General features: G+C 49.3%; 2 long non-coding RNA genes across 3 annotated transcripts; both read right to left on the reverse strand.

Moving 5' to 3' along the window:
- Positions 1-1,076: 1,076 nt before the first annotated feature.
- On the reverse strand, positions 1,077-11,410 carry LOC309622310. 2 transcript variants are annotated; one of them, XR_014240704.1, is made up of 3 exons: positions 11,264-11,410; positions 5,110-5,388; positions 1,077-1,195 (listed from the first exon to the last, which is right to left on the reverse strand). It is a non-coding gene; the product is annotated as an uncharacterized lncRNA (long non-coding RNA). The 2 variants fall into 2 exon arrangements; XR_014240705.1 differs by lacking the exon at positions 1,077-1,195 and adding an exon at positions 4,164-4,194.
- A 5,699-nt stretch (positions 11,411-17,109) lies between these two features.
- LOC309622309 lies at positions 17,110-24,314 on the reverse strand. The gene is made up of 3 exons (XR_014240703.1): positions 24,168-24,314; positions 18,054-18,332; positions 17,110-17,138 (listed from the first exon to the last, which is right to left on the reverse strand). It is a non-coding gene; the product is annotated as an uncharacterized lncRNA (long non-coding RNA).
- Positions 24,315-25,167: the final 853 nt, after the last annotated feature.

The raw sequence follows: 25,167 nt of genomic DNA on the forward strand, positions 1-25,167 counted from the left end.
TCAGTCATGTTCCCAGGACAAAGGTGTCCAGAATCAAACCTCAGTCATGTTCCCAGGGAACAGGGTTCCAGAAATAAACCTCAGTCATGTTGCCAGGCCATAGGTTTCCACCATCAAACCTCAGACATGTTCCCAGGCAACAGGGTTCCAGAATCCACCGATGTCATGTTCCCAGGCCACAGGGTTCAAGAATCAATCCTCAGTTTGTTCCCAGGCTACAGGGTTCCAGAATAAAACCTCAATCATGTTCCCAGTCCACAGGGTTCCAGAACCAAGCCTCAGTCAGGTTCCCAGGGCACAGTATTCCACACTCTAAACAGATGTCATGTTCCCAGGCCACGGGGTTCCAGTATCAGGCCTCAGTCATCTTCCCAGTGCACAGGGTTCCAGCAAGAAACCTCAGTCATGTTCCCAGGTCACAGGTTTGGAGAATCAAACCTCAGTCATATTCCCAGGCCACATCGTTCCAGAATCATACCTCAGTCATTTTCCTAGGCCACATGGTTCCAGAATCAAAACTAAGTCAATTTCCCAGGCCACAGGTTTCCAGAATCAAACCTCAGTCATATTCCCAGTCCACAGGTTTCCACCATCAAGCCTCAGTCATGTTCCAAAACCTGAAGGTTCCACAATCAAACCTCACTCATGTTCCCAGGACACAGGGTTCCAGAATCAAGCCTCACTCATATTCCCAGGCCAGAGGGTTCCACAATCACACCGCAGTCCGGTTGCCAGGCCACGGTTCCACCATCAAGCCTCAGTCATGTTCCCAGGCCAGAGTGTTCCACAATCAAACCTAAGTCATCTTGCCAGGCCACAGGTTTCAACAATCAAACCTCAGTCATGTTCCCAGGGAACAGGGTTCCAGAAATAAACCTCAGTCATGTTGCCAGGCCACAGGTTTCCCCCATCAAACCTCAGGCATGTTCCCAGGCAGCAGGGTTCCAGAATCAAACCGTTCTCATGTTCCCAGGCCACAGGGTTCCAGAATCCACCGATGTCATGTTCCCAGGCCACAGGGTTCAAGAATCAATCCTCAGTTTGTTCCCAGGCTACAGGGTTCCAGAATAAAACCTCAGTCATGTTCCCAGTCCACAGGGTTCCAGAACCAAGCCTCAGTCAGGTTCCCAGGGAACAGTATTCCACAATCTAAACAGATGTCATGTTCCCAGGTCACAGGTTTCCAGAATCAAGCCTCAGTCATGTTCCCATGACACAGGGTTGCAGAATCCAACCGATGTCATGTTCCCAGGCCACAGGGTTCCAGAACCAAGCCTCAGTCAGGTTCCCAGGGCACAGTATTCCACAATCTAAACAGATGTCATGTTCCCAGGTCACAGGTTTCCAGAATCACGCCTCAGTTATGTTCCAAGGTCACACGGATCCAGAATCAAACCTCAGTCCTGTTGCCAGGCCATAGGGTACCACCATCAAACCTCAGTCATGTTCCCAGGCCACAGGGTTCCTCCATCATACCTCAACCATGTTCCCAGGACACAGGGTTCAAGAATCAAACAAATGTCAAGTTCCCAGGCCATGGGTTTCCAGTACCAGGCCTCAGTCATATTTCCAGGGCACAGGGTTCCACAATCAAATCTCACTCATATTGCCAGTCCACAGGTTTCTGCCATCAAACCTCAGTCAAGTTCTCAGGCAACAGCGTTCTAGAATCAAGCCTCAGTCATATTCCCAGGACACATTGTTCAAGAATCTAACCTCAGTCATGTTGGCAGGCCACAGGGTTCCACAATCAAACCTCAGTCATCTTCCCAGGCCACAGGTTTCCAAAATCCACTGATGTCATGTTTCCAGGCCACAGGGTTCCAGAATGAATCCTCAGTTATGTTCCCAGGCTACAGGGTTCCAGAATAAAACCTCAGTCATGTTCCCAGTCCACAAGGTTCCAGAACCAAGCCTCAGTCAGCTTCCCAGGGCACAGTATTCCACAATCTAAACAGATGTCATGTTCCCAGGCCACAGGTTTCCAGAATCACGTCTCAGTCATGTTCCAAGGCCACAGGGATCCAGAATCCCACCTCAGTCATGTTGACAGGCCATAGGGTACCACCATCAAACCTCAGTCTTATTCCCAGACCACAGGTTTCCAGAATCAAAGCGATTTCATGTTCCCAGGCAACAGGGTACCAGAATCCAAACCGATGTCATGTTCCCAGGCCACAGGATTCCACAATCTAACATTAGTCATGTTCCCAGGCCAATGGTTTCCAGAATCAAACCTCAGTCATATTCCTAGGCCACATGGTTCCAGAATCAAACCTCAGTTATGTTCCCAGGACACAGGGTTCCAGAATAACCCCTCAGTCATGTTCCCTGGACACAGGTTTCAGAAATAAAACCCCAGTCATGTTCCCAGGCCACAGGGTTCCAGAATCAATCGTCACTCATGTTCCCAGGCCACAGGGTTCCACAATTAAACCTCAGTCTTATTCCCAGGCCAGAGGGTTCCACAATCAAACCTCAGTCCTGTTGCCAGGCCACGGTTCCAGCATCAAAGATCAGTCATGTTCCCATGCCACAGGGTTTCAGAATCAAACCACAGTCATGTTCCCAGTCCAGAGGGTTCCACAATCAAACCTTAGTCATGTTCCCATGCCACAGGGTTCCAGAATCCAACCGATGTCATGTTCCCAGGCCACAGGGTTCCAAAATCAATCCTCAGTTATGTTCCCAGGCTACAGGGATCCAGAATAAAACCTCAGTCATGTTCCCAGTCCACAGGGTTCCAGAACCAAGCCTCAGTCAGGTTCCCAGGGCACAGTATTCCACAATCTAAACAGATGTCATGTTCCCAGGTCACAGGTTTCCAGAATCACGCCTCAGTCATGTTCCCATGACACAGGGTTCCAAAATCCAACCGATGTCATGTTCCCAGGCCACAGGGTTCCAGAACCAAGCCTCAGTCAGGTTCCCAGGGTACAGTATTCCACAATCTAAACAGATGTCATGTTCCCAGGTCACAGGTTTCCAGAATCACGCCTCAGTCATGTTCCAAGGTCACAGGGATCCAGAATCAAACCTCAGTCCTGTTGCCAGGCCATAGGGTACCACCATCAAACCTCAGTCATGTTCCCAGGCCACAGGGTTCCTCCATCATACCTCAATCATGTTCCCAGGACACAGGGTTCAAGAGTCAAACAAAGGTCAAGTTCCCAGGCCATGGGTTTCCAGTACCAGGCCTCACTCATATTTCCAGGGCACAGGGTTCCACAATCAAATCTCACTCATATTGCCAGTCCACAGGTTTCTGCCATCAAACCTCAGTCAACTTCTCAGGCAACAGCGTTCTAGAATCAAGCCTCATTGATATTCCCAGGACACATTGTTCAAGAATCTAACCTCAGTCATGTTGGCAGGCCACAGGGTTCAACCATCAAACCTCAGTCATGTTCCCAGGAAACAGGGTTCCAGAATCAATCCTCAGTTATATTCCCAGGAAACAGGGTTCCAGAATAAATCCTCAGTCATATTCCCAGTCCACAGGTTTCCAGAACCAAGCCTCAATCAGCTTCCCAGGGCACAGTATTCCACAATCTAAACGGATGTCATGTTCCCAGGTCACAGGTTTCCAGAATCAAACTTCTGTCATGTTCCCAGGGAACAGGGTTCCAGAAACAAACCTCAGTCATGTTACCAGGAGACAGGGTTCCAGAATAAACCTGCAGTCATGTTCCCTGTACACAGGTTTCAAAAATAAAACCCCAGTCATGTTCTCAGGCCACAGGGTTCCAGAATCAAGCCTCACTCATATTCCCTGGCCAAAGGGTTCCACAATCAAACCTCAGTCCTGTTGCCAGGCCACAGTTCCACCATCAAGTCTCAGTCATGTTCCCAGGCCAGAGTGTTCCACAATCAAACCTAAGTCATCTTGCCAGGCCACAGGGTTCAACAATCAAACCTCAGTCATGTTCCCAGGACAAAGGTGTCCAGAATCAAACCTCAGTCATGTTCCCAGGGAACAGGGTTCCAGAACTAAACCTCAGTCATGTTGCCAGGACATAGGTTTCCACCATCAAACCTCAGACATGTTCCCAGGAAACAGGGTTCCAGAATCAAACCATTCTCATGTTCCCAGGCCACAGGGTTCTAGAATCCACAGATGTCATGTTCCCAGGCCACAGGGTTCAAGAATCAATCCTCAGTTTGTTCCCAGGCCACAGGGTTCCAGAATCAAGCCTCACTCATATTCGCAGGCCAAAGGGTTCCACAATCAAACCTCAGTCCTGTTGCCAGGCCACAGTTCCACCATCAAGTCTCAGTCATGTTTCCAGGCCAGAGTGTTCCACAATCAAACCTAAGTCATCTTGCCAGGCCACAGGGTTCAACAATCAAACCTCAGTCATGTTCCCAGGACAAAGGTGTCCAGAATCAAACCTCAGTCATGTTCCCAGGGAACAGGGTTCCAGAAATAAACCTCAGTCATGTTGCCAGGCCATAGGTTTCCACCATCAAACCTCAGACATGTTCCCAGGCAACAGGGTTCCAGAATCCACCGATGTCATGTTCCCAGGCCACAGGGTTCAAGAATCAATCCTCAGTTTGTTCCCAGGCTACAGGGTTCCAGAATAAAACCTCAATCATGTTCCCAGTCCACAGGGTTCCAGAACCAAGCCTCAGTCAGGTTCCCAGGGCACAGTATTCCACACTCTAAACAGATGTCATGTTCCCAGGCCACGGGGTTCCAGTATCAGGCCTCAGTCATCTTCCCAGTGCACAGGGTTCCAGCAAGAAACCTCAGTCATGTTCCCAGGTCACAGGTTTGGAGAATCAAACCTCAGTCATATTCCCAGGCCACATCGTTCCAGAATCATACCTCAGTCATTTTCCTAGGCCACATGGTTCCAGAATCAAAACTAAGTCAATTTCCCAGGCCACAGGTTTCCAGAATCAAACCTCAGTCATATTCCCAGTCCACAGGTTTCCACCATCAAGCCTCAGTCATGTTCCAAAACCTGAAGGTTCCACAATCAAACCTCACTCATGTTCCCAGGACACAGGGTTCCAGAATCAAGCCTCACTCATATTCCCAGGCCAGAGGGTTCCACAATCACACCGCAGTCCGGTTGCCAGGCCACGGTTCCACCATCAAACCTCAGGCATGTTCCCAGGCAGCAGGGTTCCAGAATCAAACCGTTCTCATGTTCCCAGGCCACAGGGTTCCAGAATCCACCGATGTCATGTTCCCAGGCCACAGGGTTCAAGAATCAATCCTCAGTTTGTTCCCAGGCTACAGGGTTCCAGAATAAAACCTCAGTCATGTTCCCAGTCCACAGGGTTCCAGAACCAAGCCTCAGTCAGGTTCCCAGGGAACAGTATTCCACAATCTAAACAGATGTCATGTTCCCAGGTCACAGGTTTCCAGAATCAAGCCTCAGTCATGTTCCCATGACACAGGGTTGCAGAATCCAACCGATGTCATGTTCCCAGGCCACAGGGTTCCAGAACCAAGCCTCAGTCAGGTTCCCAGGGCACAGTATTCCACAATCTAAACAGATGTCATGTTCCCAGGTCACAGGTTTCCAGAATCACGCCTCAGTTATGTTCCAAGGTCACACGGATCCAGAATCAAACCTCAGTCCTGTTGCCAGGCCATAGGGTACCACCATCAAACCTCAGTCATGTTCCCAGGCCACAGGGTTCCTCCATCATACCTCAACCATGTTCCCAGGACACAGGGTTCAAGAATCAAACAAATGTCAAGTTCCCAGGCCATGGGTTTCCAGTACCAGGCCTCAGTCATATTTCCAGGGCACAGGGTTCCACAATCAAATCTCACTCATATTGCCAGTCCACAGGTTTCTGCCATCAAACCTCAGTCAAGTTCTCAGGCAACAGCGTTCTAGAATCAAGCCTCAGTCATATTCCCAGGACACATTGTTCAAGAATCTAACCTCAGTCATGTTGGCAGGCCACAGGGTTCCACAATCAAACCTCAGTCATCTTCCCAGGCCACAGGTTTCCAAAATCCACTGATGTCATGTTTCCAGGCCACAGGGTTCCAGAATGAATCCTCAGTTATGTTCCCAGGCTACAGGGTTCCAGAATAAAACCTCAGTCATGTTCCCAGTCCACAAGGTTCCAGAACCAAGCCTCAGTCAGCTTCCCAGGGCACAGTATTCCACAATCTAAACAGATGTCATGTTCCCAGGCCACAGGTTTCCAGAATCACGTCTCAGTCATGTTCCAAGGCCACAGGGATCCAGAATCCCACCTCAGTCATGTTGACAGGCCATAGGGTACCACCATCAAACCTCAGTCTTATTCCCAGACCACAGGTTTCCAGAATCAAAGCGATTTCATGTTCCCAGGCAACAGGGTACCAGAATCCAAACCGATGTCATGTTCCCAGGCCACAGGATTCCACAATCTAACATTAGTCATGTTCCCAGGCCAATGGTTTCCAGAATCAAACCTCAGTCATATTCCTAGGCCACATGGTTCCAGAATCAAACCTCAGTTATGTTCCCAGGACACAGGGTTCCAGAATAACCCCTCAGTCATGTTCCCTGGACACAGGTTTCAGAAATAAAACCCCAGTCATGTTCCCAGGCCACAGGGTTCCAGAATCAATCGTCACTCATGTTCCCAGGCCACAGGGTTCCACAATTAAACCTCAGTCTTATTCCCAGGCCAGAGGGTTCCACAATCAAACCTCAGTCCTGTTGCCAGGCCACGGTTCCAGCATCAAAGATCAGTCATGTTCCCATGCCACAGGGTTTCAGAATCAAACCACAGTCATGTTCCCAGTCCAGAGGGTTCCACAATCAAACCTTAGTCATGTTCCCATGCCACAGGGTTCCAGAATCCAACCGATGTCATGTTCCCAGGCCACAGGGTTCCAAAATCAATCCTCAGTTATGTTCCCAGGCTACAGGGATCCAGAATAAAACCTCAGTCATGTTCCCAGTCCACAGGGTTCCAGAACCAAGCCTCAGTCAGGTTCCCAGGGCACAGTATTCCACAATCTAAACAGATGTCATGTTCCCAGGTCACAGGTTTCCAGAATCACGCCTCAGTCATGTTCCCATGACACAGGGTTCCAAAATCCAACCGATGTCATGTTCCCAGGCCACAGGGTTCCAGAACCAAGCCTCAGTCAGGTTCCCAGGGTACAGTATTCCACAATCTAAACAGATGTCATGTTCCCAGGTCACAGGTTTCCAGAATCACGCCTCAGTCATGTTCCAAGGTCACAGGGATCCAGAATCAAACCTCAGTCCTGTTGCCAGGCCATAGGGTACCACCATCAAACCTCAGTCATGTTCCCAGGCCACAGGGTTCCTCCATCATACCTCAATCATGTTCCCAGGACACAGGGTTCAAGAGTCAAACAAAGGTCAAGTTCCCAGGCCATGGGTTTCCAGTACCAGGCCTCACTCATATTTCCAGGGCACAGGGTTCCACAATCAAATCTCAGTCATATTGCCAGTCCACAGGTTTCTGCCATCAAACCTCAGTCAACTTCTCAGGCAACAGCGTTCTAGAATCAAGCCTCATTGATATTCCCAGGACACATTGTTCAAGAATCTAACCTCAGTCATGTTGGCAGGCCACAGGGTTCAACCATCAAACCTCAGTCATGTTCCCAGGAAACAGGGTTCCAGAATCAATCCTCAGTTATATTCCCAGGAAACAGGGTTCCAGAATAAATCCTCAGTCATATTCCCAGTCCACAGGTTTCCAGAACCAAGCCTCAATCAGCTTCCCAGGGCACAGTATTCCACAATCTAAACGGATGTCATGTTCCCAGGTCACAGGTTTCCAGAATCAAACTTCTGTCATGTTCCCAGGGAACAGGGTTCCAGAAACAAACCTCAGTCATGTTACCAGGAGACAGGGTTCCAGAATAAACCTGCAGTCATGTTCCCTGTACACAGGTTTCAAAAATAAAACCCCAGTCATGTTCTCAGGCCACAGGGTTCCAGAATCAAGCCTCACTCATATTCCCTGGCCAAAGGGTTCCACAATCAAACCTCAGTCCTGTTGCCAGGCCACAGTTCCACCATCAAGTCTCAGTCATGTTCCCAGGCCAGAGTGTTCCACAATCAAACCTAAGTCATCTTGCCAGGCCACAGGGTTCAACAATCAAACCTCAGTCATGTTCCCAGGACAAAGGTGTCCAGAATCAAACCTCAGTCATGTTCCCAGGGAACAGGGTTCCAGAACTAAACCTCAGTCATGTTGCCAGGACATAGGTTTCCACCATCAAACCTCAGACATGTTCCCAGGAAACAGGGTTCCAGAATCAAACCATTCTCATGTTCCCAGGCCACAGGGTTCTAGAATCCACAGATGTCATGTTCCCAGGCCACAGGGTTCAAGAATCAATCCTCAGTTTGTTCCCAGGCTACAGGGTTCCAGAATAAAACCTCAGTCATGTTCCCAGTCCACAGGGTTCCAGAACCAAGCCTCAGTCAGCTTCCCAGGGCACAGTATTCCACAATCTAAACAGATGTCATGTTCCCAGGCCACGGGGTTCCAGTATCAGGCCTCAGTCATCTTCCCAGTGCACAGGGTTCCAGCAACAAACCTCAGTCATGTTCCCAGGCCACAGGTTTGGAGAATCATACCTCAGTCATTTTCCCAGGCCACAGGTTTCCACCATCAAGCCTCAGTCATCTTCCAAAACCTGAAGGTTCCACAATCAAACCTCAGTCATGTTCCCAGGACACAGGGTTCCAGAATCAAGCCTCACTCATATTCCCAGGCCAGAGGGTTCCACAATCACACCGCAGTCCGGTTGCCAGGCCACGGTTCCACCATCAAGCCTCACTCATGTTCCCAGGCCAGAGTGTTCCACAATCAAACCTAAGTCATCTTGCCAGGCCACAGGATTCCACCATCAAACCTCAGTCCTGTTGCCAGGCCACAGGCTTCCACCATCAAGCCTCAGTCATGTTCCCAAGCCTGAGGGTTCCACAATCAAACCTCTGTCATGTTACCAGGCCACAGGATTCCACAATCTAACATCTGTCATGTTCCCAGACCAATGGTTTCCAGAATCAAACCTCAATCATGTTCCCAGGACACAGGGTTCCAATCAAACCAATGTCAAGTTCCCAGGCCATGGGTTTCCAGGACCAGGCCACAGTCATGTTTCCAGGGCACAGGGTTCCACAATCAAACCTCAGTCATGTTGCCAGTCCACAGGTTTCTGCGATCAAACCACATTCAAGTTCTCAGACAACAGGGTTCTAGAATCAAGCCTCAGTCATATTCCTAGGACACATTGTTCAAGAATCAAACCTCAGTTATGTTGGCAGGCCACAGGGTTCCACAGTCAAATCTCAGTCATGTTCCCAGGACAAAGGTGTCCAGAATCAAACTTCAGTCATGTTCCCAGGGAACAGGGTTCCAGAAACAAACCTCAGTCATGTTGCCAGGCCACACGTTACCACCATCAAACCTCAAATATGGTCCCAGGCCACAGGGTTCCACAATCAAACCTCAGTCATGTTCCCAGGCCACAGGTTTCCAAAATGCACTGATGTCATGTTTCCAGGCCACAGGGTTCCAGAATGAATCCTCAGTTACGTTCCCATGCTACAGGGTTCCAGAATAAAACCTCAGTCATGTTCCCAGTCCACAGGGTTCCAGAACCAAGCCTCAGTCAGCTTCCCAGGGCACAGTATTCCACAATCTAAACAGATGTCATGTTCCCAGGCCACAGGTTTCCAGAATCACGCCTCAGTCATGTTCCAAGGCCACCGGGATCCAGAATCAAACCTCAGTCATGTTGCCAGGCCATAGCGTACCACCATCAAACCTCAGTCTTATTCCCAAACCAAAGGTTTCCAGAATCAAACCGAGTTCATGTTCCCAGGCAACATGGTACCAGAATCCAAACCGATGTCATGTTCCCAGGCCACAGGATTCCATATTCTAACATTAGTCATGTTCCCAGGCCAATGGTTTCCAGAATCAAACCTCAGTCATATTCCCAGGCCTCATGGTTCCAGAATCAAACCTCAGTTATGTTCCCAGGACACAGGGTTCCAGAATAAAACCTCAGTCATGTTCCCTCGACACAGGTTTCAGAAATAAAACCCCAGTCATGTTCCCAGGCCACAGGGTTCCAGAATCAAGCCTCACTCATATTCCCAGGCCACAGGGTTTCACAATTAAACCTCAGTCTTATTCCCAGGCCAGAGGGTTCCACAATCAAACCTCAGTCCTGTTGCCAGGCCACGGTTCCACCATCAAGCCTCAGTCATGTTCCTATGCCACAGGGTTTGAGAATCAAACCACAGTCATGTTCCCAGTCTAGAGGGTTCCACAGTCAAAACTTAGTCATGTTCCCATGCCACAGGGTTCCAGGATCCAACCGATTTCATATTCCCAGGCTACAGGGTTCCAGAATAAAACCTCAGTCATGTTCCCAGTCCACAGGGTTCCAGAACCAAGCCTCAGTCAGGTTCCCAGGGCACACTATTCCACAATCTAAACAGATGTCATGTTCCCAGGTCACAGGTTTCTAGAATCACGCCTCAGTCATGTTCCAAGTTCACAGGGATCCAGAATCAAACCTCAGTCTTCTTGCCAGGCCATAGGGTACCACCATCAAACCTCAGTCATGTTCCCAGGCCACAGGGTTCCTCCATCATACCTCAATCATGTTCCCAGGACACAGGGTTCAAGAATCAAACAGATGTCAACATCCCAGGCCATGGGTTTCCAGTACCAGGCCTCAGTCATATTTCCAGGGCACAGGGTTCCACAATCAAACCTCAGTCATGTTCCCAGTCCACAGGGTTCCAGAACCAAGCCTCAGTCAGGTTCCCAGGGCACAGTATTCCACAATCTAAACAGATGTCATGTTCCCAGGTCACAGGTTTCCAGAATCAAACTTCAGTCATGTTCCCAGGGAACAGGGTTCCAGAAACAAACCTCAGTCATGTTACCAGGAGACAGGGTTCCAGAATAAAACCGCAGTCATGTTCCCTGTACACAGGTTTCAAAAATAAAACCCCAGTCATGTTCTCAGGCCACAGGGTTCCAGAATCAAGCCTCACTCATATTCCCAGGCCAAAGGGTTCCACAATCAAACCTCAGTCCTGTTGCCAGGCCACAGTTCCACCATCAAGTCTCAGTCATGTTCCCAGGCCAGAGTGTTCCACAATCAAACCTAAGTCATCTTGCCAGGCCACAAGGTTCAACAATCAAACCTCAGTCATGTTCCCAGGGAACAGAGTTCCAGAAATAAACCTCAGTCATGTTGCCAGGCCACAGGTTTCCCCCATCAAACCTCAGACATGTTCCCAGGCAGCAGGGTTCCAGAATCAAACCGTTCTCATGTTCCCAGGCCACAGGGTTCCAGAATCCACCGATGTCATGTTCCCAGGCCACAGGGTTCAAGAATCAATCCTCAGTTTGTTCCCAGGCTACAGGGTTCCAGAATAAAACCTCAGTCATGTTCCCAGTCCACAGGGTTCCAGAACCAAGCCTCAGTCAGGTTCCCAGGGCACAGTATTCCACAATCTAAACAGATGTCATGTTCCCAGGTCACAGGTTTCCAGAATCACGCCTCAGTCATGTTCCAAGGTCACACGGATTCAGAATCAAACCTCAGTCCTGTTGCCAGGCTATAGGGTACCACCATCAAACCTCAGTCATGTTCCCAGGCCACAGGGTTCCTCCATCATACCTCAATCATGTTCCCAGATCACAGGGTTCAAGAATCAAACAAATGTCAACTTCCCAGGCCATGGGTTTCCAGTACCAGGCCTCAGTCATATTTCCAGGGCACAGGGTTCCACAATCAAACCTCAGTCATGTTCCCAGTCCACAGGGTTCCAGAACCAAGCCTCAGTCAGGTTCCCAGGGCACAGTATTCCACAATCTAAACAGATGTCATGTTCCCAGGTCACAGGTTTCCAGAATCAAACTTCAGTCATGTTCCCAGGGAACAGGGTTCCAGAAACAAACCTCAGTCATGTTACCAGGAGACAGGGTTCCAGAATAAAACCACAGTCATGTTCCCTGTACACAGATTTCAAAAATAAAACCCCAGTCATGTTCTCAGGCCACAGGGTTCCAGAATCAAGCCTCACTCATATTCCCAGGCCAAAGGGTTCCACAATCAAACCTCAGTCCTGTTGCCAGGCCACAGTTCCACCATCAAGTCTCAGTCATGTTGCCAGGCCAGAGTGTTCCACAATCAAACCTAAGTCATCTTGCCAGGCCACAAGGTTCAACAATCAAACCTCAGTAATGTTCCCAGGGAACAGAGTTCCAGAAATAAACCTCAGTCATGTTGCCAGGCCACAGGTTTCCCCCATCAAACCTCAGACATGTTCCCAGGCAGCAGGGTTCCAGAATCAAACCGTTCTCATGTTCCCAGGCCACAGGGTTCCAGAATCCACCGATGTCATGTTCCCAGGCCACAGGGTTCAAGAATCAATCCTCAGTTTGTTCCCAGGCTACAGGGTTCCAGAATAAAACCTCAGTCATGTTCCCAGTCCACAGGGTTCCAGAACCAAGCCTCAGTCAGGTTCCCAGGGCACAGTATTCCACAATCTAAACAGATGTCATGTTCCCAGGTCACAGGTTTCCAGAATCACGCCTCAGTCATGTTCCAAGGTCACAGGGATTCAGAATCAAACCTCAGTCCTGTTGCCAGGCCACAGGGTTCCTCCATCATACCTCAATCATGTTCCCAGGACACAGGGTTCAAGAATCACACAAATGTCAAGTTCCCAGGCCATGGGTTTCCAGTACCAGGCCTCAGTCATATTTCCAGGGCACAGGGTTCCACAATCAAATCTCAGTCATATTGCCAGTCCACAGGTTTCTGCCATCAAACCTCAGTCTAGTTCTCAGGCAACAGGGTTCTAGAATCAAGCCTCAGTCATATTCCCAGAACACATTGTTCAAGAATCAAACCTCAGTCATGTTGGCAGGCCACAGGGTTCCACAATCAAACCTCAGTCATGTTCCCAGGCCACAGGGTTCCAGAATCCAACCGATGTCATGTTGCCAGGCCATAGGGTACCACCATCAAACCTCAGTCATATTCCCAGGCCACAGGTTTCCAGAATCAAACCGATTTCATGTTCCCAGGCAACAGGGTACTAGAATCCAAACCGATGTCATGTTCCCAGCCCACAGGGTTCCACCATCAAACCTCATTCCTGTGGCCAGGCCACAGGGTTCCACCATCAAGCCTCAATCATGTTCCCAAGCCTGAGGGTTCCACAATCAAACCACTGTCATGTTGCCAGGCCACAGGGTTCAACCATCAAACCTCAGTCATGTTCCCAGGAAACAGGGTTCCAGAATCAATCCTCAGTTATATTCCCAGGCAACAGGGTTCCTGAATAAATCCTCAGTCATATTCCCAGTCCACAGGTTTCCAGAACCAAGCCTCAATCAGCTTCCCAGGGCACAGTATTCCACAATCTAAACAGATGTCATGTTCCCAGGTCACAGGTTTCCAGAATCAAACTTCTGTCATGTTCCTAGGGAATAGGGTTCCAGAAACAAACCTCAGTCATATTACCAGGAGACAGGGTTCCAGAATAAAACCGCAGTCATGTTCCCTGTACACAGGTTTCAAAAATAAAACCCAAGTCATGGTTTCAGGCCACAGGGTTCCAGAATCAAGCCTCACTCATATTCCCAGGCCAAAGGGTTCCACAATCAAACCTCAGTCCTGTTGCCAGGCCACAGTTCCACCATCAAGTCTCAGTCATGTTCCCAGGCCAGAGTGTTCCACAATCAAACCTAAGTCATCTTGCCAGGCCACAGGGTTCAACAATCAAACCTCAGTCATGTTCCCAGGACAAAGGTGTCCAGAATCAAACCTCAGTCATGTTCCCAGGGAACAGGGTTCCAGAAACAAACCTCAGTCATGTTACCAGGAGACAGGGTTCCAGAATAAAACCACAGTCATGTTCCCTGTACACAGATTTCAAAAATAAAACCCCAGTCATGTTCTCAGGCCACAGGGTTCCAGAATCAAGCCTCACTCATATTCCCAGGCCAAAGGGTTCCACAATCAAACCTCAGTCCTGTTGCCAGGCCACAGTTCCACCATCAAGTCTCAGTCATGTTGCCAGGCCAGAGTGTTCCACAATCAAACCTAAGTCATCTTGCCAGGCCACAAGGTTCAACAATCAAACCTCAGTAATGTTCCCAGGGAACAGAGTTCCAGAAATAAACCTCAGTCATGTTGCCAGGCCACAGGTTTCCCCCATCAAACCTCAGACATGTTCCCAGGCAGCAGGGTTCCAGAATCAAACCGTTCTCATGTTCCCAGGCCACAGGGTTCCAGAATCCACCGATGTCATGTTCCCAGGCCACAGGGTTCAAGAATCAATCCTCAGTTTGTTCCCAGGCTACAGGGTTCCAGAATAAAACCTCAGTCATGTTCCCAGTCCACAGGGTTCCAGAACCAAGCCTCAGTCAGGTTCCCAGGGCACAGTATTCCACAATCTAAACAGATGTCATGTTCCCAGGTCACAGGTTTCCAGAATCACGCCTCAGTCATGTTCCAAGGTCACAGGGATTCAGAATCAAACCTCAGTCCTGTTGCCAGGCCACAGGGTTCCTCCATCATACCTCAATCATGTTCCCAGGACACAGGGTTCAAGAATCACACAAATGTCAAGTTCCCAGGCCATGGGTTTCCAGTACCAGGCCTCAGTCATATTTCCAGGGCACAGGGTTCCACAATCAAATCTCACTCATATTGCCAGTCCACAGGTTTCTGCCATCAAACCTCAGTCTAGTTCTCAGGCAACAGGGTTCTAGAATCAAGCCTCAGTCATATTCCCAGAACACATTGTTCAAGAATCAAACCTCAGTCATGTTGGCAGGCCACAGGGTTCCACAATCAAACCTCAGTCATGTTCCCAGGCCACAGGGTTCCAGAATCCAACCGATGTCATGTTGCCAGGCCATAGGGTACCACCATCAAACCTCAGTCATATTCCCAGGCCACAGGTTTCCAGAATCAAACCGATTTCATGTTCCCAGGCAACAGGGTACTAGAATCCAAACCGATGTCATGTTCCCAGCCCACAGGGTTCCACCATCAAACCTCATTCCTGTGGCCAGGCCACAGGGTTCCACCATCAAGCCTCAATCATGTTCCCAAGCCTGAGGGTTCCACAATCAAACCACTGTCATGTTGCCAGGCCACAGGGTTCAACCATCAAACCTCAGTCATGTTCCCAGGAAACAGGGTTCCAGAATCAATCCTCAGTTATATTCCCAGGCAACAGGGTTCCTGAATAAATCCTCAGTCATATTCCCAGTCCACAGGTTTCCAGAACCAAGCCTCAATCAGCTTCCCAGGGCACAGTATTCCACAATCTAAACAGATGTCATGTTCCCAGGTCACAGGTTTCCAGAATCAAACTTCTGTCATGTTCCCAGGGAACAGGGTTCCAGAAACAAACCTCAGTCATGTTACCAGGAGACAGGGTTCCAGAATAAAACCGCAGTCATGTTCCCTGTACACAGGTTTCAAAAATAAAACCCAAGTCATGGTTTCAGGCCACAGGGTTCCAGAATCAAGCCTCACTCATATTCCCAGGCCAAAGGGTTCCACAATCAAACCTCAGTCCTGTTGCCAGGCCACAGTTCCACCATCAAGTCTCAGTCATGTTCCCAGGCCAGAGTGTTCCACAATCAAACCTAAGTCATCTTGCCAGGCCACAGGGTTCAACAATCAAACCTCAGTCATGTTCCCAGGACAAAGGTGTCCAGAATCAAACCTCAGTCATGTTCCCAGGGAACAGGGTTCCAGAAATAAACCTCAGTCATGTTGCCAGGCCATCGGTTTCCACCATCAAACCTCAGACATGTTCCCAGGCCACAGGGTTCCAGAATCCACCGATGTCATGTTCCCAGGCCACAGGGTTCAAGAATCAATCCTCAGTTTGTTCCCAGGCTACAGGGTTCCAGAATAAAACCTCAGTCATGTTCCCAGTCCACAGGGTTCCAGAACCAAGCCTCAGTCAGGTTCCCAGGGCACAGTATTCCACAATCTAAACAGATGTCATGTTCCCAGGTCACAGGTTTCCAGAATCACGCCTCAGTCATGTTCCAAGGTCACAGGGATTCAGAATCAAACCTCAGTCCTGTTGCCAGGCCATAGGGTACCACCATCAAACCTCAGTCATGTTCCCAGGCCACAGGGTTCCTCCATCATACCTCAATCATGTTCCCAGGACACAGGGTTCAAGAATCACACAAATGTCAAGTTCCCAGGCCATGGGTTTCCAGTACCAGGCCTCAGTCATATTTCCAGGGCACAGGGTTCCACAATCAAATCTCAGTCATATTGCCAGTCCACAGGTTTCTGCCATCAAACCTCAGTCTAGTTCTCAGGCAACAGGGTTCTAGAATCAAGCCTCAGTCATATTCCCAGGACACATTGTTCAAGAATCAAACCTCAGTCATGTTGGCAGGCCACAGGGTTCCACAATCAAACCTCAGTCATGTTCCCAGGCCACAGGGTTCCAGAATCCAACCGATGTCATGTTGCCAGGCCATAGGGTACCACCATCAAACCTCAGTCATATTCCCAGGCCACAGGTTTCCAGAATCAAACCGATTTCATGTTCCCAGGCAACAGGGTACTAGAATCCAAACCGATGTCATGTTCCCAGCCCACAGGGTTCCACCATCAAACCTCATTCCTGTGGCCAGGCCACAGGGTTCCACCATCAAGCCTCAATCATGTTCCCAAGCCTGAGGGTTCCACAATCAAACCACTGTCATGTTGCCAGGCCACAGGGTTCAACCATCAAACCTCAGTCATGTTCCCAGGAAACAGGGTTCCAGAATCAATCCTCAGTTATATTCCCAGGCAACAGGGTTCCTGAATAAATCCTCAGTCATATTCCCAGTCCACAGGTTTCCAGAACCAAGCCTCAATCAGCTTCCCAGGGCACAGTATTCCACAATCTAAACAGATGTCATGTTCCCAGGTCACAGGTTTCCAGAATCAAACTTCTGTCATGTTCCTAGGGAACAGGGTTCCAGAAACAAACCTCAGTCATATTACCAGGAGACAGGGTTCCAGAATAAAAACGCAGTCATGTTCCCTGTACACAGGTTTCAAAAATAAAACCCAAGTCATGGTTTCAGGCCACAGGGTTCCAGAATCAAGCCTCACTCATATTCCCAGGCCAAAGGGTTCCACAATCAAACCTCAGTCCTGTTGCCAGGCCACAGTTCCACCATCAAGTCTCAGTCATGTTTCCAGGCCAGAGTGTTCCACAATCAAACCTAAGTCATCTTGCCAGGCCACAGGGTTCAACAATCAAACCTCAGTCATGTTCCCAGGACAAAGGTGTCCAGAATCAAACCTCAGTCATGTTCCCAGGGAACAGGGTTCCAGAAATAAACCTCAGTCATGTTGCCAGGCCATAGGTTTCCACCATCAAACCTCAGACATGTTCCCAGGCAACAGGGTTCCAGAATCCACCGATGTCATGTTCCCAGGCCACAGGGTTCAAGAATCAATCCTCAGTTTGTTCCCAGGCTACAGGGTTCCAGAATAAAACCTCAATCATGTTCCCAGTCCACAGGGTTCCAGAACCAAGCCTCAGTCAGGTTCCCAGGGCACAGTATTCCACACTCTAAACAGATGTCATGTTCCCAGGCCACGGGGTTCCAGTATCAGGCCTCAGTCATCTTCCCAGTGCACAGGGTTCCAGCAAGAAACCTCAGTCATGTTCCCAGGTCACAGGTTTGGAGAATCAAACCTCAGTCATATTCCCAGGCCACATCGTTCCAGAATCATACCTCAGTCATTTTCCTAGGCCACATGGTTCCAGAATCAAAACTAAGTCAATTTCCCAGGCCACAGGTTTCCAGAATCAAACCTCAGTCATATTCCCAGTCCACAGGTTTCCACCATCAAGCCTCAGTCATGTTCCAAAACCTGAAGGTTCCACAATCAAACCTCACTCATGTTCCCAGGACACAGGGTTCCAGAATCAAGCCTCACTCATATTCCCAGGCCAGAGGGTTCCACAATCACACCGCAGTCCGGTTGCCAGGCCACGGTTCCACCATCAAACCTCAGGCATGTTCCCAGGCAGCAGGGTTCCAGAATCAAACCGTTCTCATGTTCCCAGGCCACAGGGTTCCAGAATCCACCGATGTCATGTTCCCAGGCCACAGGGTTCAAGAATCAATCCTCAGTTTGTTCCCAGGCTACAGGGTTCCAGAATAAAACCTCAGTCATGTTCCCAGTCCACAGGGTTCCAGAACCAAGCCTCAGTCAGGTTCCCAGGGAACAGTATTCCACAATCTAAACAGATGTCATGTTCCCAGGTCACAGGTTTCCAGAATCAAGCCTCAGTCATGTTCCCATGACACAGGGTTGCAGAATCCAACCGATGTCATGTTCCCAGGCCACAGGGTTCCAGAACCAAGCCTCAGTCAGGTTCCCAGGGCACAGTATTCCACAATCTAAACAGATGTCATGTTCCCAGGTCACAGGTTTCCAGAATCACGCCTCAGTTATGTTCCAAGGTCACACGGATCCAGAATCAAACCTCAGTCCTGTTGCCAGGCCATAGGGTACCACCATCAAACCTCAGTCATGTTCCCAGGCCACAGGGTTCCTCCATCATACCTCAACCATGTTCCCAGGACACAGGGTTCAAGAATCAAACAAATGTCAAGTTCCCAGGCCATGGGTTTCCAGTACCAGGCCTCAGTCATATTTCCAGGGCACAGGGTTCCACAATCAAATCTCACTCATATTGCCAGTCCACAGGTTTCTGCCATCAAACCTCAGTCAAGTTCTCAGGCAACAGCGTTCTAGAATCAAGCCTCAGTCATATTCCCAGGACACATTGTTCAAGAATCTAACCTCAGTCATGTTGGCAGGCCACAGGGTTCCACAATCAAACCTCAGTCATCTTCCCAGGCCACAGGTTTCCAAAATCCACTGATGTCATGTTTCCAGGCCACAGGGTTCCAGAATGAATCCTCAGTTATGTTCCCAGGCTACAGGGTTCCAGAATAAAACCTCAGTCATGTTCCCAGTCCACAAGGTTCCAGAACCAAGCCTCAGTCAGCTTCCCAGGGCACAGTATTCCACAATCTAAACAGATGTCATGTTCCCAGGCCACAGGTTTCCAGAATCACGTCTCAGTCATGTTCCAAGGCCACAGGGATCCAGAATCCCACCTCAGTCATGTTGACAGGCCATAGGGTACCACCATCAAACCTCAGTCTTATTCCCAGACCACAGGTTTCCAGAATCAAAGCGATTTCATGTTCCCAGGCAACAGGGTACCAGAATCCAAACCGATGTCATGTTCCCAGGCCACAGGATTCCACAATCTAACATTAGTCATGTTCCCAGGCCAATGGTTTCCAGAATCAAACCTCAGTCATATTCCTAGGCCACATGGTTCCAGAATCAAACCTCAGTTATGTTCCCAGGACACAGGGTTCCAGAATAACCCCTCAGTCATGTTCCCTGGACACAGGTTTCAGAAATAAAACCCCAGTCATGTTCCCAGGCCACAGGGTTCCAGAATCAATCGTCACTCATGTTCCCAGGCCACAGGGTTCCACAATTAAACCTCAGTCTTATTCCCAGGCCAGAGGGTTCCACAATCAAACCTCAGTCCTGTTGCCAGGCCACGGTTCCAGCATCAAAGATCAGTCATGTTCCCATGCCACAGGGTTTCAGAATCAAACCACAGTCATGTTCCCAGTCCAGAGGGTTCCACAATCAAACCTTAGTCATGTTCCCATGCCACAGGGTTCCAGAATCCAACCGATGTCATGTTCCCAGGCCACAGGGTTCCAAAATCAATCCTCAGTTATGTTCCCAGGCTACAGGGATCCAGAATAAAACCTCAGTCATGTTCCCAGTCCACAGGGTTCCAGAACCAAGCCTCAGTCAGGTTCCCAGGGCACAGTATTCCACAATCTAAACAGATGTCATGTTCCCAGGTCACAGGTTTCCAGAATCACGCCTCAGTCATGTTCCCATGACACAGGGTTCCAAAATCCAACCGATGTCATGTTCCCAGGCCACAGGGTTCCAGAACCAAGCCTCAGTCAGGTTCCCAGGGTACAGTATTCCACAATCTAAACAGATGTCATGTTCCCAGGTCACAGGTTTCCAGAATCACGCCTCAGTCATGTTCCAAGGTCACAGGGATCCAGAATCAAACCTCAGTCCTGTTGCCAGGCCATAGGGTACCACCATCAAACCTCAGTCATGTTCCCAGGCCACAGGGTTCCTCCATCATACCTCAATCATGTTCCCAGGACACAGGGTTCAAGAGTCAAACAAAGGTCAAGTTCCCAGGCCATGGGTTTCCAGTACCAGGCCTCACTCATATTTCCAGGGCACAGGGTTCCACAATCAAATCTCAGTCATATTGCCAGTCCACAGGTTTCTGCCATCAAACCTCAGTCAACTTCTCCGGCAACAGCGTTCTAGAATCAAGCCTCATTGATATTCCCAGGACACATTGTTCAAGAATCTAACCTCAGTCATGTTGGCAGGCCACAGGGTTCAACCATCAAACCTCAGTCATGTTCCCAGGAAACAGGGTTCCAGAATCAATCCTCAGTTATATTCCCAGGAAACAGGGTTCCAGAATAAATCCTCAGTCATATTCCCAGTCCACAGGTTTCCAGAACCAAGCCTCAATCAGCTTCCCAGGGCACAGTATTCCACAATCTAAACGGATGTCATGTTCCCAGGTCACAGGTTTCCAGAATCAAACTTCTGTCATGTTCCCAGGGAACAGGGTTCCAGAAACAAACCTCAGTCATGTTACCAGGAGACAGGGTTCCAGAATAAACCTGCAGTCATGTTCCCTGTACACAGGTTTCAAAAATAAAACCCCAGTCATGTTCTCAGGCCACAGGGTTCCAGAATCAAGCCTCACTCATATTCCCTGGCCAAAGGGTTCCACAATCAAACCTCAGTCCTGTTGCCAGGCCACAGTTCCACCATCAAGTCTCAGTCATGTTCCCAGGCCAGAGTGTTCCACAATCAAACCTAAGTCATCTTGCCAGGCCACAGGGTTCAACAATCAAACCTCAGTCATGTTCCCAGGACAAAGGTGTCCAGAATCAAACCTCAGTCATGTTCCCAGGGAACAGGGTTCCAGAACTAAACCTCAGTCATGTTGCCAGGACATAGGTTTCCACCATCAAACCTCAGACATGTTCCCAGGCAACAGGGTTCCAGAATCCACCGATGTCATGTTCCCAGGCCACAGGGTTCAAGAATCAATCCTCAGTTTGTTCCCAGGCTACAGGGTTCCAGAATAAAACCTCAGTCATGTTCCCAGTCCACAGGGTTCCAGAACCAAGCCTCAGTCAGCTTCCCAGGGCACAGTATTCCACAATCTAAACAGATGTCATGTTCCCAGGCCACGGGGTTCCAGTATCAGGCCTCAGTCATCTTCCCAGTGCACAGGGTTCCAGCAACAAACCTCAGTCATGTTCCCAGGCCACAGGTTTGGAGAATCATACCTCAGTCATTTTCCCAGGCCACAGGTTTCCACCATCAAGCCTCAGTCATCTTCCAAAACCTGAAGGTTCCACAATCAAACCTCAGTCATGTTCCCAGGACACAGGGTTCCAGAATCAAGCCTCACTCATATTCCCAGGCCAGAGGGTTCCACAATCACACCGCAGTCCGGTTGCCAGGCCACGGTTCCACCATCAAGCCTCAGTCATGTTCCCAGGCCAGAGTGTTCCACAATCAAACCTAAGTCATCTTGCCAGGCCACAGGATTCCACCATCAAACCTCAGTCCTGTTGCCAGGCCACAGGCTTCCACCATCAAGCCTCAGTCATGTTCCCAAGCCTGAGGGTTCCACAATCAAACCTCTGTCATGTTACCAGGCCACAGGATTCCACAATCTAACATCTGTCATGTTCCCAGACCAATGGTTTCCAGAATCAAACCTCAATCATGTTCCCAGGACACAGGGTTCCAATCAAACCAATGTCAAGTTCCCAGGCCATGGGTTTCCAGGACCAGGCCACAGTCATGTTTCCAGGGCACAGGGTTCCACAATCAAACCTCAGTCATGTTGCCAGTCCACAGGTTTCTGCGATCAAACCACATTCAAGTTCTCAGACAACAGGGTTCTAGAATCAAGCCTCAGTCATATTCCCAGGACACATTGTTCAAGAATCAAACCTCAGTTATGTTGGCAGGCCACAGGGTTCCACAGTCAAATCTCAGTCATGTTCCCAGGACAAAGGTGTCCAGAATCAAACTTCAGTCATGTTCCCAGGGAACAGGGTTCCAGAAACAAACCTCAGTCATGTTGCCAGGCCACACGTTACCACCATCAAACCTCAAATATGGTCCCAGGCCACAGGGTTCCACAATCAAACCTCAGTCATGTTCCCAGGCCACAGGTTTCCAAAATGCACTGATGTCATGTTTCCAGGCCACAGGGTTCCAGAATGAATCCTCAGTTACGTTCCCAGGCTACAGGGTTCCAGAATAAAACCTCAGTCATGTTCCCAGTCCACAGGGTTCCAGAACCAAGCCTCAGTCAGCTTCCCAGGGCACAGTATTCCACAATCTAAACAGATGTCATGTTCCCAGGCCACAGGTTTCCAGAATCACGCCTCAGTCATGTTCCAAGGCCACCGGGATCCAGAATCAAACCTCAGTCATGTTGCCAGGCCATAGCGTACCACCATCAAACCTCAGTCTTATTCCCAAACCAAAGGTTTCCAGAATCAAACCGAGTTCATGTTCCCAGGCAACATGGTACCAGAATCCAAACCGATGTCATGTTCCCAGGCCACAGGATTCCATATTCTAACATTAGTCATGTTCCCAGGCCAATGGTTTCCAGAATCAAACCTCAGTCATATTCCCAGGCCTCATGGTTCCAGAATCAAACCTCAGTTATGTTCCCAGGACACAGGGTTCCAGAATAAAACCTCAGTCATGTTCCCTCGACACAGGTTTCAGAAATAAAACCCCAGTCATGTTCCCAGGCCACAGGGTTCCAGAATCAAGCCTCACTCATATTCCCAGGCCACAGGGTTTCACAATTAAACCTCAGTCTTATTCCCAGGCCAGAGGGTTCCACAATCAAACCTCAGTCCTGTTGCCAGGCCACGGTTCCACCATCAAGCCTCAGTCATGTTCCTATGCCACAGGGTTTGAGAATCAAACCACAGTCATGTTCCCAGTCTAGAGGGTTCCACAGTCAAAACTTAGTCATGTTCCCATGCCACAGGGTTCCAGGATCCAACCGATTTCATATTCCCAGGCTACAGGGTTCCAGAATAAAACCTCAGTCATGTTCCCAGTCCACAGGGTTCCAGAACCAAGCCTCAGTCAGGTTCCCAGGGCACACTATTCCACAATCTAAACAGATGTCATGTTCCCAGGTCACAGGTTTCTAGAATCACGCCTCAGTCATGTTCCAAGTTCACAGGGATCCAGAATCAAACCTCAGTCTTCTTGCCAGGCCATAGGGTACCACCATCAAACCTCAGTCATGTTCCCAGGCCACAGGGTTCCTCCATCATACCTCAATCATGTTCCCAGGACACAGGGTTCAAGAATCAAACAGATGTCAACATCCCAGGCCATGGGTTTCCAGTACCAGGCCTCAGTCATATTTCCAGGGCACAGGGTTCCACAATCAAACCTCAGTCATGTTCCCAGTCCACAGGGTTCCAGAACCAAGCCTCAGTCAGGTTCCCAGGGCACAGTATTCCACAATCTAAACAGATGTCATGTTCCCAGGTCACAGGTTTCCAGAATCAAACTTCAGTCATGTTCCCAGGGAACAGGGTTCCAGAAACAAACCTCAGTCATGTTACCAGGAGACAGGGTTCCAGAATAAAACCGCAGTCATGTTCCCTGTACACAGGTTTCAAAAATAAAACCCCAGTCATGTTCTCAGGCCACAGGGTTCCAGAATCAAGCCTCACTCATATTCCCAGGCCAAAGGGTTCCACAATCAAACCTCAGTCCTGTTGCCAGGCCACAGTTCCACCATCAAGTCTCAGTCATGTTCCCAGGCCAGAGTGTTCCACAATCAAACCTAAGTCATCTTGCCAGGCCACAAGGTTCAACAATCAAACCTCAGTCATGTTCCCAGGGAACAGAGTTCCAGAAATAAACCTCAGTCATGTTGCCAGGCCACAGGTTTCCCCCATCAAACCTCAGACATGTTCCCAGGCAGCAGGGTTCCAGAATCAAACCGTTCTCATGTTCCCAGGCCACAGGGTTCCAGAATCCACCGATGTCATGTTCCCAGGCCACAGGGTTCAAGAATCAATCCTCAGTTTGTTCCCAGGCTACAGGGTTCCAGAATAAAACCTCAGTCATGTTCCCAGTCCACAGGGTTCCAGAACCAAGCCTCAGTCAGGTTCCCAGGGCACAGTATTCCACAATCTAAACAGATGTCATGTTCCCAGGTCACAGGTTTCCAGAATCACGCCTCAGTCATGTTCCAAGGTCACACGGATTCAGAATCAAACCTCAGTCCTGTTGCCAGGCTATAGGGTACCACCATCAAACCTCAGTCATGTTCCCAGGCCACAGGGTTCCTCCATCATACCTCAATCATGTTCCCAGGACACAGGGTTCAAGAATCAAACAAATGTCAACTTCCCAGGCCATGGGTTTCCAGTACCAGGCCTCAGTCATATTTCCAGGGCACAGGGTTCCACAATCAAACCTCAGTCATGTTCCCAGTCCACAGGGTTCCAGAACCAAGCCTCAGTCAGGTTCCCAGGGCACAGTATTCCACAATCTAAACAGATGTCATGTTCCCAGGTCACAGGTTTCCAGAATCAAACTTCAGTCATGTTCCCAGGGAACAGGGTTCCAGAAACAAACCTCAGTCATGTTACCAGGAGACAGGGTTCCAGAATAAAACCGCAGTCATGTTCCCTGTACACAGATTTCAAAAATAAAACCCCAGTCATGTTCTCAGGCCACAGGGTTCCAGAATCAAGCCTCACTCATATTCCCAGGCCAAAGGGTTCCACAATCAAACCTCAGTCCTGTTGCCAGGCCACAGTTCCACCATCAAGTCTCAGTCATGTTGCCAGGCCAGAGTGTTCCACAATCAAACCTAAGTCATCTTGCCAGGCCACAAGGTTCAACAATCAAACCTCAGTAATGTTCCCAGGGAACAGAGTTCCAGAAATAAACCT

This window comes from Balaenoptera borealis, assembly GCF_965194805.1.
Source record: "Balaenoptera borealis genome assembly, contig: HAP1_SCAFFOLD_2078, whole genome shotgun sequence".
Taxonomy (NCBI): domain Eukaryota; kingdom Metazoa; phylum Chordata; class Mammalia; order Artiodactyla; family Balaenopteridae; genus Balaenoptera; species Balaenoptera borealis.